Source organism: Lagopus muta, chromosome 1 (assembly GCF_023343835.1).
Source record: "Lagopus muta isolate bLagMut1 chromosome 1, bLagMut1 primary, whole genome shotgun sequence".
Lineage (NCBI taxonomy): Eukaryota > Metazoa > Chordata > Aves > Galliformes > Phasianidae > Lagopus > Lagopus muta.
In genome coordinates, this window is record NC_064433.1 from 176,563,150 (window position 1) to 176,575,699 (window position 12,550).

General features: G+C 38.4%; 1 protein-coding gene across 2 annotated transcripts in view; it reads left to right on the forward strand.

Moving 5' to 3' along the window:
* MICU2 (mitochondrial calcium uptake 2) overlaps positions 1-12,550 on the forward strand; it is a 130,646-nt gene that overhangs the window by 10,740 nt on the left and 107,356 nt on the right. Inside the window, exon 1 of one of the 2 annotated variants that reach the window (XM_048934305.1) lies at positions 5,179-5,289. The exons of the other annotated variant lie outside the window; for it this stretch is intronic. The gene's annotated coding sequence lies outside the window, so the exon portion shown is untranslated. Of the gene's footprint in view, positions 1-5,178; positions 5,290-12,550 lie in introns of those variants that run through there. 2 annotated transcript variants of the gene reach the window in all.

The following is a 12,550-nucleotide window of genomic DNA, read 5'->3' on the forward strand; positions in this document are numbered from 1 at the left end:
TCTGTCAGAAAACCTTGAATAGACAGATAAGAGGGTACCAGTGGTGATCAGCTTGTGTTCAGGTAGTCATGAGATGGGCATCTATAAATGAATAGGAGACTGTACTATGCAAGGAGCAGAGTCCACAAATAGTTTCGTAAGAAAGTGAAGATAACATACTCAAAACACTCATGCGTGTTTGTTAGCTGAGTAATTTTTCACATTCAGATATTTTGCTGAATGTGAGAAACTTCATCTATAGACAGCCCATAAAAGCCTTTTCTAGTTTTGCAGAGAAAATTTACTTTATTCCATTCTGATCCTGGAATCCTTCTATTTGATGTTAATACTTGTATAGTAAGGGAAGGAAGGGAGGAGAAGTGAATCTGCTGCCCTCCGGAGTTTGTTCTGCTGGTTTTGGACCTGATGGATGCATAAGGCACTAAGTATCCTGTGATATCACAGTCATCTTATAAATGTTACTATATCTAACAAGTTCAATAAATAGTATTATTCATATGCATTTTCCAAAGTGAGTGTTCATGAAGTGATTAAAAAAATTGTTTTCAGAGGCAGTTTACCTATCATGTAACCAACCTATTAATGCTTTGGCTACAGTTGAAGTTGAGCTTCTCTGAGTGGTGGTGTAGCCAGAAAGACTGTCCTCTGAAACTTAAGAGTCAAAATAATTATTTTTATGGAGCATCTGAAGGGCTCACGTGCAGATAACTTTTCATGAAAGTACAGTTGCTTCAGCACAACTCATGCAAGCATTTGTGTGAACTGTATCATTAATTTGCCTGATTTTCAGTATGGTATTAGATTAGAGGTGGAGAGATAACACAATAATTTACAAAGTGCTAAACTGGGTTTAAAATCCTCCTTTTGGTATAACCTGAAGTATGCATCTCAATCGTGTTAAAGATACTCAAGTTAAAAATACAGGGGAGGAGGAAAGGCATATCTGCGGTGTCACCAAGGCATGTGGTGAGTTGATGTATAAAGGGAACGTAATGGATCTGCTTGGATTCCAGCCAATGTTGCTGGACACAGGCATTCAGTGAGGCACATTCCGGGGCATTAAGTGCAATCCCTTCCCAAAGCATAGTGAGCCTTCTGTGTAATTCATCTTCCTGCAGCCTGCTCAGCCAGGGGCTGGACATGTGGCTTAGCCAGTACCATTACCTCTGCAGCTCCTGAGTAGTTGCTTTTTTAAATCAAAGCAGCATTTGACTTATACACAGGTAGCTGTGTTTGAATGTACTGTGAAGGCATTTTCGACTTGCTTGTATTTGAACATTGTTTCTTTTCTAAATTATAAACAAATCATTGTAAAAAGATGGCTTTTTCATCTACGGTTTTAATTTATAAAACTAGTGTGCAAAATCTGGAGGTAGTGGGATTTCTTTTTATATTCTCTATCATGTTAGCAACTCACTCTGATACTGCAAGTGTTTGCTACCTTATAGGAAAATAATGGGATGAGTGCAAAAAGAATGAAAGAGGAATTCATCTGTGGAAGTCATCTATGTTTGGCAACAATGATAAGTGAGGTGCTACAGTAGAACTCGCTTTCTAAAAGTGTCCAAAATGAAGTTTACCTCCTCCGGACTTGGAGAAGCATGACACCCATTTTCCTCACAAGCCTTATTTTCTATATATTTTCCATTTTCTTGGCCATTTAAAGTCAACGTGAATTAAGCATCCAGCTCTCTTTTGTCTCTCCTCGAATAAAAGCTTTAAAGACATTCAGAAATATTGGAGTTTCTTCTGTGGATCACCTGCAGACAGAGTTAGGTGCCATGTCATGCCAAGAGGTTCAAGTGGCCTCATGGGAGGCTGGAGTGGAAGCAAAGCTGTTCTGGCACCAGAAGCATTGGCCTCCTACTTTCAGTGCTCAGAGGGATGAGTTACTTCAAATTGCTTATTGACCAACAAATACTGTTTTGCGAAATCAATTCCTCTGAGGTCATCTTTGACTACCAGGATTATTTGGCCACTTGTTAGATGGGATGGCCAGAGCAGGTGTGAATGTATTGGCGTAGCTTTGTGTGCTTGGTTGTGTGCAACTCATTTATAGAACAAAAATGTTATGAAAGTATTTAACAAAACCAAGAATGTTTATAATATTATAGCTTGTAGTATCAATCTGTTGTGCTAGTAGCTGTGGTTACTTTTCACTGTTAATTAAAGGCTGTTTTGTAACAAGAAGTTTTATATAAGTATTTAATGTCAAGCAGGGCTGAAATTAATCTTAGAGCTACTAATATGCCCGAGGCAACTGCAACCTGCACTTCGTGGAGATGTTGTGTCTTCAAAATATAAAGTGACCTGCCTTTTTAATATATGAGTTAGAAACATGGTTTTTAAGAGTCTAATTGGCCAAAATCTAATCTTAAAATAACTTGTTTTTCTGATGTGTACCCAGCAATTAATTCTTATTCAAAGATGTACTGCTGCTAGCTGAGCTTGTTAAACTAAACTGTTTGATTTACCTTTCATTTTTGCTGCCTCCTTAGAAAATCTTAGTTCAGTGCTGTGTGATACTGTCTCTAGTTGTGCACATGAAGAACTATAGTCATTGGATATTGGAAAGTACATAGGAAGGGGATGATGTTTTTCTTGTTTAGCATTAAGAACATCATGCACTGAAGTCTGTCCTCCATCATTCCCAATATCTTGCTGTAATAGAAGCAAAGGTCAGAAAAACTTGAGGCTGTCATTTCACGTTCTCCATACTTGTGGAACAAAGCTATTTAAGCCTGGGACCTAAATAGCTGTTCACAGCTGCTACCAGCTTATACTCCAGTGATGGTTAGAGCTGCTTACCACAAGAGTGGAGAGACTTCTTTTAAATAGAGTATTTTGACAAAATTTAAACACTGTGTTCCTTGATTAAAGCCCTTGTCTAACCCTCCTTGTATTTCACACATTTAGAAGAAATTACACTAAGCTCATCTGTTAAATTTGGAGAGCCATGCTCAGCTTATGGAGAACAAACAGATACATGATATGTACTGTGCTGTAGCAGTCTGTTGCCCAAGCAATAGAATCACATTCAGTTTTGGCAAGATCTTCTGCTTCTGATGGTACCATTCTGTAGTTTGAGTGGAACTCCTCTGTACCAGTTCTTCAACTATACTTTTCCAGTAGTTTTTACTGTGTCTTCCCAAGCACTTTGATTCATGGGTCTCTACAGAGAAATTAATATAAATCTAAATCTAGGGCAGTTATGTTTATGTTGTAAAATGTATAAGCGGAGAAATAGCTTTTCATCATCACTTTCTCAATTCTATTCTCTTCATTCCATAATTCTATCAAAGTAAACATAAGAAAGTATCTCAATTTTATGTCGTGCTATTCTATAGCTCGGAGTGGGAAGAATGGCCCACCGCAGCTTCTGACCTACTGGTCTCACTTCCCTGATAAGAATTTTCTAATTTCCAGTTCACTCCTAGCCTGCCGCCTTCTTTCCTGTGAGAAGCATCCATAGCCATCTTGGTTTCCTGCTGTTTCTTTTTTTTCAATGCATTTCAGTTTTAAACAAGCATTTGTTTGAGGAAGGGTAAAGAGAAGTATCTTCTTCTGAAATAAGAACAGAAAAAGCTTCAAGAAATAGGTTAGAAATTATGAAATTTTTCTCTTTCTACAGAAAGTAGCATAGTTTAGGATTATTTTAAAGATCCAAAATCTGTTGGACATGTAGTAACCAAAGAATTAACTTTTTTTTTTAAATAGTATAATTAATTTGCACAGCTAGTATTGTGCCAACCAAATTGTAGCATTATATGATTTGTCACTCTGAAAGTATACAGAATCACTGGCTTCAAACTTAATTTTATAATAGCCTGGAAAGCAAGCATTGGAGTCTCTAATGTAGGTGCAAAACATGCAAAATATATATAGTAAAACATATACACAAAAATATTACTGGAGAGGAATGTCCATTGTTAAGAGTTTAATTGTGTTGACATGGAAAGGAATTACGCACATCCTGTTTAGTGTCCTTCTGTAACTTATTAGGATTTTTTACTTGCTATATTAAAGATGGCTCAGGCTTCCCTCAGTGGAAGATTTAATGACTAGCTTGAAGCCATTTTCTTTTCAGGAATTAATATTTAGACATAACATTAGCTATGGAAGTAATTAGAATAATTAATGAATAAAATTTCAAGGACTGTAATTTGCATTGCCTAATGCCAGATTTTATAGCTTTCTTTAAAGATTTTTGCTAATTAAAATGTTAAATTGGTTTAATTTCAAGAACAGGATATGGGAAAAACTGATGCATTGGTTTCTTTGTGGGCTGCGTTCGACTTGATGCTTAATTGAAATCAAGCCTGCATTAATAATTTACTCTTTTGTCTATGCATGTACACTGGTTGTTCAAAAGAATTCACACACAATTCCCTATTTTAAAAACTTCTGGTATTTCATTTTTTTTTTGAGATCAGATTTGCTTACAAATATTTTTACCTTATAGTGAGTGTTAATGGAGAGAGTGGGAAGGAAAGAGAGAAGAGCTTCTAGGTAGGATTTCAAGTTCAGTTTTGTTCCATGACCAGATCTTTCCAAGGGTGACAAAAGCCCTTTAGCAGGGACTTGCATCATGATCTGCATGCTCCACTGCTGTTTGAATTGAATGAAGCTAATAACGTTTATATGTGAGGAAAGGCTAGAAGCAAACATATTTTAAGTATGGACATTGTATCTAACTTTCTGTGGTTTGATATTCATCCGAATTCAGAGTTGTACTTAGGAAGTTCCTGTCTGGTGTTTGAAATCACCGTAAAAAATGGACGTTGGTAGCTGATGTGGGAGGGGCATCCCTAAGCTTCTGATCTCCGGTGTTAAACTGTTTGAAGTAGAAAAAATAATAGCTTAGAAAACCCTGGTTAAAAATTACTTCAAGAAAAATGGATCTAATAAGTGGTTGCTTAATTGAAGTGTGACCCTCAAGGTTAGAGATGCCAAACAGCAAAAACACAGTGAAACAGTTGAGCTAAACTTTACTTAAACAATCCTTTCAAATGCTATTATACATACAGATTTTAATCAAAATGACTATTTTATCCAACGTAGTGACCGTAAGAATGGGTACTTTATAATTAGCAGTAAATTGCTCAGGTTATTGCTTACCCCAGCTAACTGCATTCTTCTTAATGCTTTCTGTAATCAAGGAGAAAACAGAAGTGTGACACAGCTTAGCAATGGCCAGCACTGTGCAGCAGCAGCTTTCAGCTTGCTGGTGTTGTGCTGGTGAAGTGAGTTTTGGGCTGCCTGTCAGGACAAGGTGCTCTCGGTTCTAAGGTAATTTCACTCTTTTGGTACTGCTAGGTATGGCAGTATTTGTCTGAGGATACTCTGTTCCCACCCTTAACTGTATATTCAACATCTAGAGGTGTTTTGTCTGTAGTATGTTTCTAATTTTTTTGGATAATAGAAGTAAATTATCATTTTTTCCGTCTTTTAAGTATGTCATACTTCTAAAAACAGATGAGTTTTTATAATGTTGCATATGTTTTCATTTCAGTGATAAAAGTCCTTAGTTTTCTTTTCTTGATTTACTCAGTCTGTGTGTGTCTGTACCTGCGTCTGAAAAGGGATAAGGTCTGATGATTGCTGACATTTATTAGCATTGTTGTGTGGTGTGATGGCATGTAGCAGTTGTGAGAGAAGGGACTGTTGTCTCACTCGCTAACCCTGACTTAGCTGGGCCACTTGCAGACCATTCACATAGTCTTCATTACTTATCATTAACTTTCTGTGTCATGCTTTCTTCAAGTCTTTTGCTTGTGATCATTCCATACTTGGAATCCACCTTGAAATCTATGGTACACGAGGTAATGTGCTGCCCAGGGAAGAGTAACAGAGAGCTGGCTCTTCTTGAGCCAGGTTTTTATCTGCATTATTTTGAATGGGATTTTGATCCAGAAATCTATTTCATAGTTTTTGATTTATGGTCACAAATAATTCCATGCTTTGCTGATACTACATGTAAAATTATTTTTGAAAACACAGTGATTATTATTAGATTTGTACATTGATGGTTTGGTTTAATTTTTTTTTTTTTTTTTAAGAAAAAAAAAATCTACATTTTTTCCAGTCAGTTCTGCTTAGCAGATAATGTATTAAATTGAAACTTATGAAGTGGTGTGTTATTTATCCAAGCCTGGTCCTCACCCATGTGAAATCATTAAGGGATGGGAAATTTAACATGGAAGAATTAATGTGTATGATATCAATGTCAGTATTGTATTAATACGGTGATTTTCTGGTGTTTCTTGATCAAATACCTCTTAGTGTGTCTGAAGAGATTGTTTTTTATTTTTATGAAAAGGCTGGTTTTCGGTGTAGCACAGGCTAGAATTTTTCAAGTAATTTTTTTTTAAACTATTAGAAGCTCAAATAATTTAAATAAAGATATATCTAGTTGGTTGCAGTTTAATTACGGGAAAAATTACAGGGCTTTAAACTGGTATGGTGGAAACATGGCCAAACTTGGTGCAGCTTGTCATTGCAAAAGGCAAGGAGCAGCAGTAGTGTGTTGGATTGGGTTGGGTTGAGTTGGCAAAGAAGAAAGGCCTTACGCAAAGCATCAGATGTGAAATTGGGGTTGTGCTTTCTTTGTGTGGTATATTGGCTGGAGTTTTGGTCTGTTTATTTTAATGCAGGAGCTTTCACTCTTAGCAAACAGTTTGTCAGTTGTACTTTTTTGCACTGACAAAATAAAAAAGACCTGCAGTTGGTGAAGAACTGCAAAAATCAGATGCAAAGATTTCATAGGACTTAACCTGTGTTGCTTGCTAGTGAAGTTGTGTTTATTTGTGCTAGTAACATTGCTGGGTATTTTTTGCACGTGACTGTAATAAAATGCATAGATCATTTCAATATTAAATCATTTTGTTGTCTGTGTATGTAGAAACATGTTACTGGTGGAGTACCAATTGTAGGCGCCATTGATTAGTAAGTTCAAACAAAGCTGTGAAGCAGACCAAAAAGTGAATGGCATGGATAATAAAATAATAGCAGTCTTGAGGTCTGTAATTCTTTCCTGGATTAGATACATGATATTTTGCTGGCATTGAGTTCAAAAACCTGTTGCTTTAGTATTTGTAATTTGACTTCAGTCATGCATAGACTTGCTGACAGCTATTTACTGGAAGTCTACCTTTTCAAGACACTAGTAGCCTGCTGTGTGGTAATAAAGGTATCAGCATACTAGCTGCAAGAACTAGTTTTCACCTTTATTTATTTGTAAGTATTAGAAAATAGAAAGCATTTGCACTTTCAGCAGAGGCATGCAAGTAAACTTAGTTTGCCAGATAAAACATTTGGCTGCTTGATGATGCTACTTCCAGTAGTATTGTGCTTCATCTTACTCCTTTAATAAATATAAATATTCAAATGACTTTTGAAGTTACAGTTTCCTGTGGAAAAAGTGGTCCTTCCTAACAAGTCCCTGGCTGTATTTACAGCCTGTTGTGTTGCTGTGAGTTAAACACTGTGCTACCAGGTGAAAGGGCTTGTGCTGCAGTTGTGTCCCTCCCTGGATTTGTCACTGTATTTGCTCAGCCTGGTTTGCTGTATCTTTGATCTGGAGGACATGTCCAGTCTAATGATTTCTTTATTCCCATTTCCATTTGAACTCATTTTGGTAATTAGTAGAAATTCACATTGTCATTTTGAGGCTGCGTCTTTTAAAACATGTACCAGTATTGAAAAACAGGTACAAGTGTTAAAAAAATGTGCAGTGTCACTTGTCAGTATGGACTGTTCCATTTTCACACTGAAATTGCCTTGTCTTACTTGTTGTCTTCTATCTGCTGAGTTATTAGGATGTTTGTTATAGCCTCTAATAGAATTGTGTCTTCTGATCTACCCAATAAGTTGTTTAGACTTTGGGTATTCCTACGGAAGTTCATGCATTTCATCCTGATCTGAATGGCTCTTTTTATTCACTTTTGAATCTGTTCTTAGTTCTTCTATTTCTGAATTTTATCATTTTCTGTCCTGCCCACCTGTAAGGAACACTTTTTACCAAGGGTAAATAATTTCTGGCTAACGTGATTGCTTTCTATGGTAAAGTGACTGGAGTTGTGGACAAGGGTCCATAAGTAGTGGGTGTCATATACCTGCATTTAAGCAAGACCTTTCAACACTGTCTCTCAAAATATTCTTTCATCCAATTTAGATTGCTACAATTTGAATGTGTGGTCAAAACAATGGATAAAATCATCTTCTTGAAAGATCATCCTCAGAGGGTAATGGCTAATGAGCCATGCTTGATGTGGGGGCCAGTGAAAGTGGAGTATTACAGAGGTCTGTCCTGGGACCCATCCTGCTTAGTATCTTTATCAGTGAACCAGAGGAGGTGGCAGAGTTCACTTTCTGTGAAGCTGGCAGGTAACATGAAATTAAGGGAACCAACATACTTTGAAGGACAGAGGCCTACATTAGGCTGGAGCAATGGGCCAGGAACCTTATGAAATTCAGAAAAGAAACGCAAAGTCCTACACCTTGGAATGAAAAATTTCTTGCAGTAGTGCATCCTGAGGAGTAACTTTGTAGTAAGGATCTGAGGCTTTCATTGGACAGCAGGCTGAACAGGCTGCTTGCAGGCTGTAGCAAAAAGGGCCAGCAGTATCCTGGACTGTATTAACAAGAGCAAAGCCAATAGACTTGGAAAAGATTTATCCCCCTTAACTTAGCATCCTTTAGGTCATATGTGGAACACCACTTCCAGTCTTGGGTTCTCCAGTGTATGAGAGACATCAACTAGCTTCAGTGAGTTCAGTGGAGAGCCACCAATATGTCCAGGGACTGGAACACTGGCTCTGAGGAGGAGCTGAGGGACCTGGGCCTCTTCAACCATGGTGAGGTTTCAGAGGGAGTTTCAAGGAGGCCTAATACCAACCTTCCAGTACCTAGGAGGTAACTGTTGGCTTTTCAGTCACCAGTCAAACAAGGGAAGATGCTCTGCCAGACTTCATGCTTGCAAACAAGGAAGGAAGAACTGGTTGACAATGTGAAGGTTGGAAGCAGTTTTGACTGCATAGACCATGAAGTGGTGGAGCTCAGGATCCTGAGAGGATTGCACAAAGCAAAGACCAGGATCACAGCTCTGGACTTAAGGAGAATAGACTGTGGCCTGCTCAGGGATCTGCTTGGAAAATATCTTATACAGTCCTAGAGCAAAATGGAATCCAGGAGAGCTCACCAATTTTCAGGGTTCACTTCATTCAGCCTTCGAGAATTGCCCACACCCACATGTAGGAATTCCAACAGAGGCAGCAGGAGCCTTTGTGGAGCTCCTCACTGAACCTGAACATAAGATGCAAGTGTGCAAGAGACATAAGAGATGAGTGGCCTGGAAAGAATATAGAGGCGCTGTCTGAATGTGCAGGTTTGGGGTTAGGAAAAGCCCAGCTGGAGTTCAATGTAGAGAGAGATGATATGAAGGGCACCAAGAAAGGCATATAAAGGCCTCTGAAAGATGTCTAGTAAATGAAAGGGATGCTGGCAAGTTCAGAAAGACAGTGGTATCAATAGTGCTTTTACTTCATTGACAGTCTTGGAAGTTAGATTCTCTCCCTTCCTTTGCTTGATGATGGAAAAATAGTAAAATTTTCTTGTGTGAAGCTGCTGATCCATCGTCATCTGCATTTTAAGGAGAAATATCTGGCCCATAGCTTGCCTAAGTGCTGAAGATTTAACTTACAATTGAGATGAAACACAATTGTTCTCCTGGTATGGAAAGAATAGTAAAATACCAGCTTCTCTGGAATGGATGTCTGAAATGGAGCTCCCAAAATGTGCATGACAGAAGTTAAAAATTCAGCATTAATTTAAGAGCCATAAAATCCCACTGTGCACCTCCACTATACTCATAACATTTATCATTCCCTATAGAACAGAGGAAATTTTCATTGAATCAGAATGTTTCATCCTTGCTGTGCAAAGTCTTTAAATCAATTTTGAACACGTAATTATAATTTCCTCACGATCTTTTATTTGGCATGCATTCTCTGCTTTACTAAGAATGTTTCAAAACTTTAACTTGTACACTGAAAACCCTGTGGGCAAGGTGGCACTGCCGTTATTTCTAAAGTTTATGAGAGGCAACGATTTTATGAACACGTGCTCTTTTAATGCTGCATTTGCTGTAAGGAAAGCAGCACATACTGATAAGAGATGGGAATCCTTTGAGCTGCTGCTGTTGTCATTAGCTGGTGTAGAATCATGGAATCGCTTGAGTTGGAAAGGACTTTTAAAGGTTCCCATTTCACAGTACTTATGTTAGAATGCTATTCAGCATTCAGAATGACATTCAGCATTGTTGGATTATGTCTAGTCCTGTGGGGCTTGGGTCAGGTTTTTGCAACTTAATTGTCTTGATATGGAATGATAACATTTAGAATTATAAAATCAACAGTAGTCATTATTTCAGCACTTACGTTCCGGCTATTCAGAAAACAGAAAGAATAGAGTTATGAATACAGACATGAAAACAAAGCCTTAACAGAAAATATCTATAGGCAAAAACAATTCATCTCAGACAATTCCAGACTTGCAGAAGTGCAAATGAATAGATGAAAAATATCATTAGATCTTAATAAGTAACCTGGGGATGTCAAATGCACAGGAGCGCTGCCTTGCTTTGTTGTGGAAAATTACGTTATACTTAATCTTTAATTTAATATAGAAATTTTATCCAAACTATTAGCAAAAACTTGCTATTGTCTAAATTGTTCTTAATTTGTACAGGCAGTATTACTTCCTCCATTATCTCCTTAAACATAGATTTCAATTGAATTTTGGTGCTATATAATAGATCCTCCAGAGGAAGGTCTCTTAATCTCTCATTATGGATGTATTAGATTGTGGACTTCTTTTTCTGGAAGTTGGAATAAAATAGTAAGATGAATTCCACTGTTACTCTTGGTTGCACAAATAAAAGTGTAGCACTTGAAACTATCTTTCAATTTGCCTTGTTATTATTGCATTCTTATGTGGAACATACTTTTGCCAAAATGATTTGTAGAACCTAGCTGTAGTCACATTGCTGTTAAAGGCTATGATCTGAGAAATTTCCGTCATTTGCATCCTTAACCCCATTCTTTAAACCTGAATACCACCCACTACCTGAGATTCTCCTCTTCTGGAGTCCCTCTTGTGCCACACAGTATTTTATGTGGCCATGTTTTATTTTTGTTTATTGTATAAGACTTTCTTTTTAAGCTTTATGGAGTACTCATGTTCATGTATTTCTCTGTTGTCATAATTTGGCTTATTTTGTTCTTCAATGACTTCTTTTTTTTTTTTTTTCTGCTTGACTTTGCTTTCTTTATGGCTTTCAGAATTACCACTGTTAATGTTGTGCACCAGCAGTTCTCTCTCACCAATGAGAATGATGCAATCAGATTAAAGTGGATGATGTTACTAGGTGCGCACCCTTTGTTAGGAATCAAAGAAAAGAAATAGAATTTAGCATCTTCATTTAACATTTTCTCTTTCGTATGTACATTGTCCAGGCAGCCAGGAAGGCCAGTTGTATTCTGGGGTGCATCAGGTATGGCCTTGCTAGCAGGTCAAGGGAAGTAGTTTTCCCTCTGTGCTCTGTGGCCTCTCCTCGAGTTCTGCGTGCGGTTTGATTGCCACAGTATAAAAAGGACACAGAGCTTTTAGAGAATGTCCAAACGAGGTATATGGAGATGGAGAAGGTTCTAAAGCAGAAGATGTATGAGTTGCTGGTGTGCTCAGCCCGGAGCAGAGCAGGCTGAGGGGAGGCCTGATGGCCGCAGCTCCTCACAGGGAGCGGAGGGCAGCGCTGAGCTCTGCTCTGTGTGACAGCGACGGGGAACGGCATGGAGCTGCGTCAGGGGAGGGCGGCTGGGGGTGAGGGAAAGGGTCTGCGCCAGAGGGCGGTGGGCATGGAACAGCTGCCCAGGGCTGTGGGCACGGCCCCAGTGCTGGAGCTCAGGGAGTGTTTGGAAGCGCTCTCAGACACAGGGCTTGATTTGGGTGGTCCAGTGTGGAGCCAGGGGTTGGACTAAGTGATCCTTGTGGGTCCCTTCCAACTCGGGATATTCTGTGATTTACTCTGTTGTCATTGCTGTGGCTGTTCTCCAGAAGCTTAGCCATTGTGTACAGATGACTCAACAAAAGTTATGTTTCAAGTACACTTTTCTTGCACGTACGCCATTTTCAATGTACGTATTTTTGGAAAAAGTTCTAAGTCTATGGTTTTACATGTTTGGGGTGTAAGATTATAGCAGTTTTTGTAGCAGGTTAAAATATACAAGTTGCCTAGTCGTACAGTGGAGAGGACGCTACAGATCACTGTGCTGGGAGATCTCTGTGTGTGTTTGGTGATGCTCGGAGTTACGTTTCTGTCCTAAGCTTGAAATATGCCAAAGTACAAATTGTGTGGGAGTTATATTCTGATTCCCTTGAGCAGAAGAGTGTAAAAATTAAGCAGTTTGTTTATTTATGTGCGTCAAATCAGAACACATACAAGTGATGTTTTTGCCAAATATCAGTTACATAGAAGTAATAGCAGTATAACCTC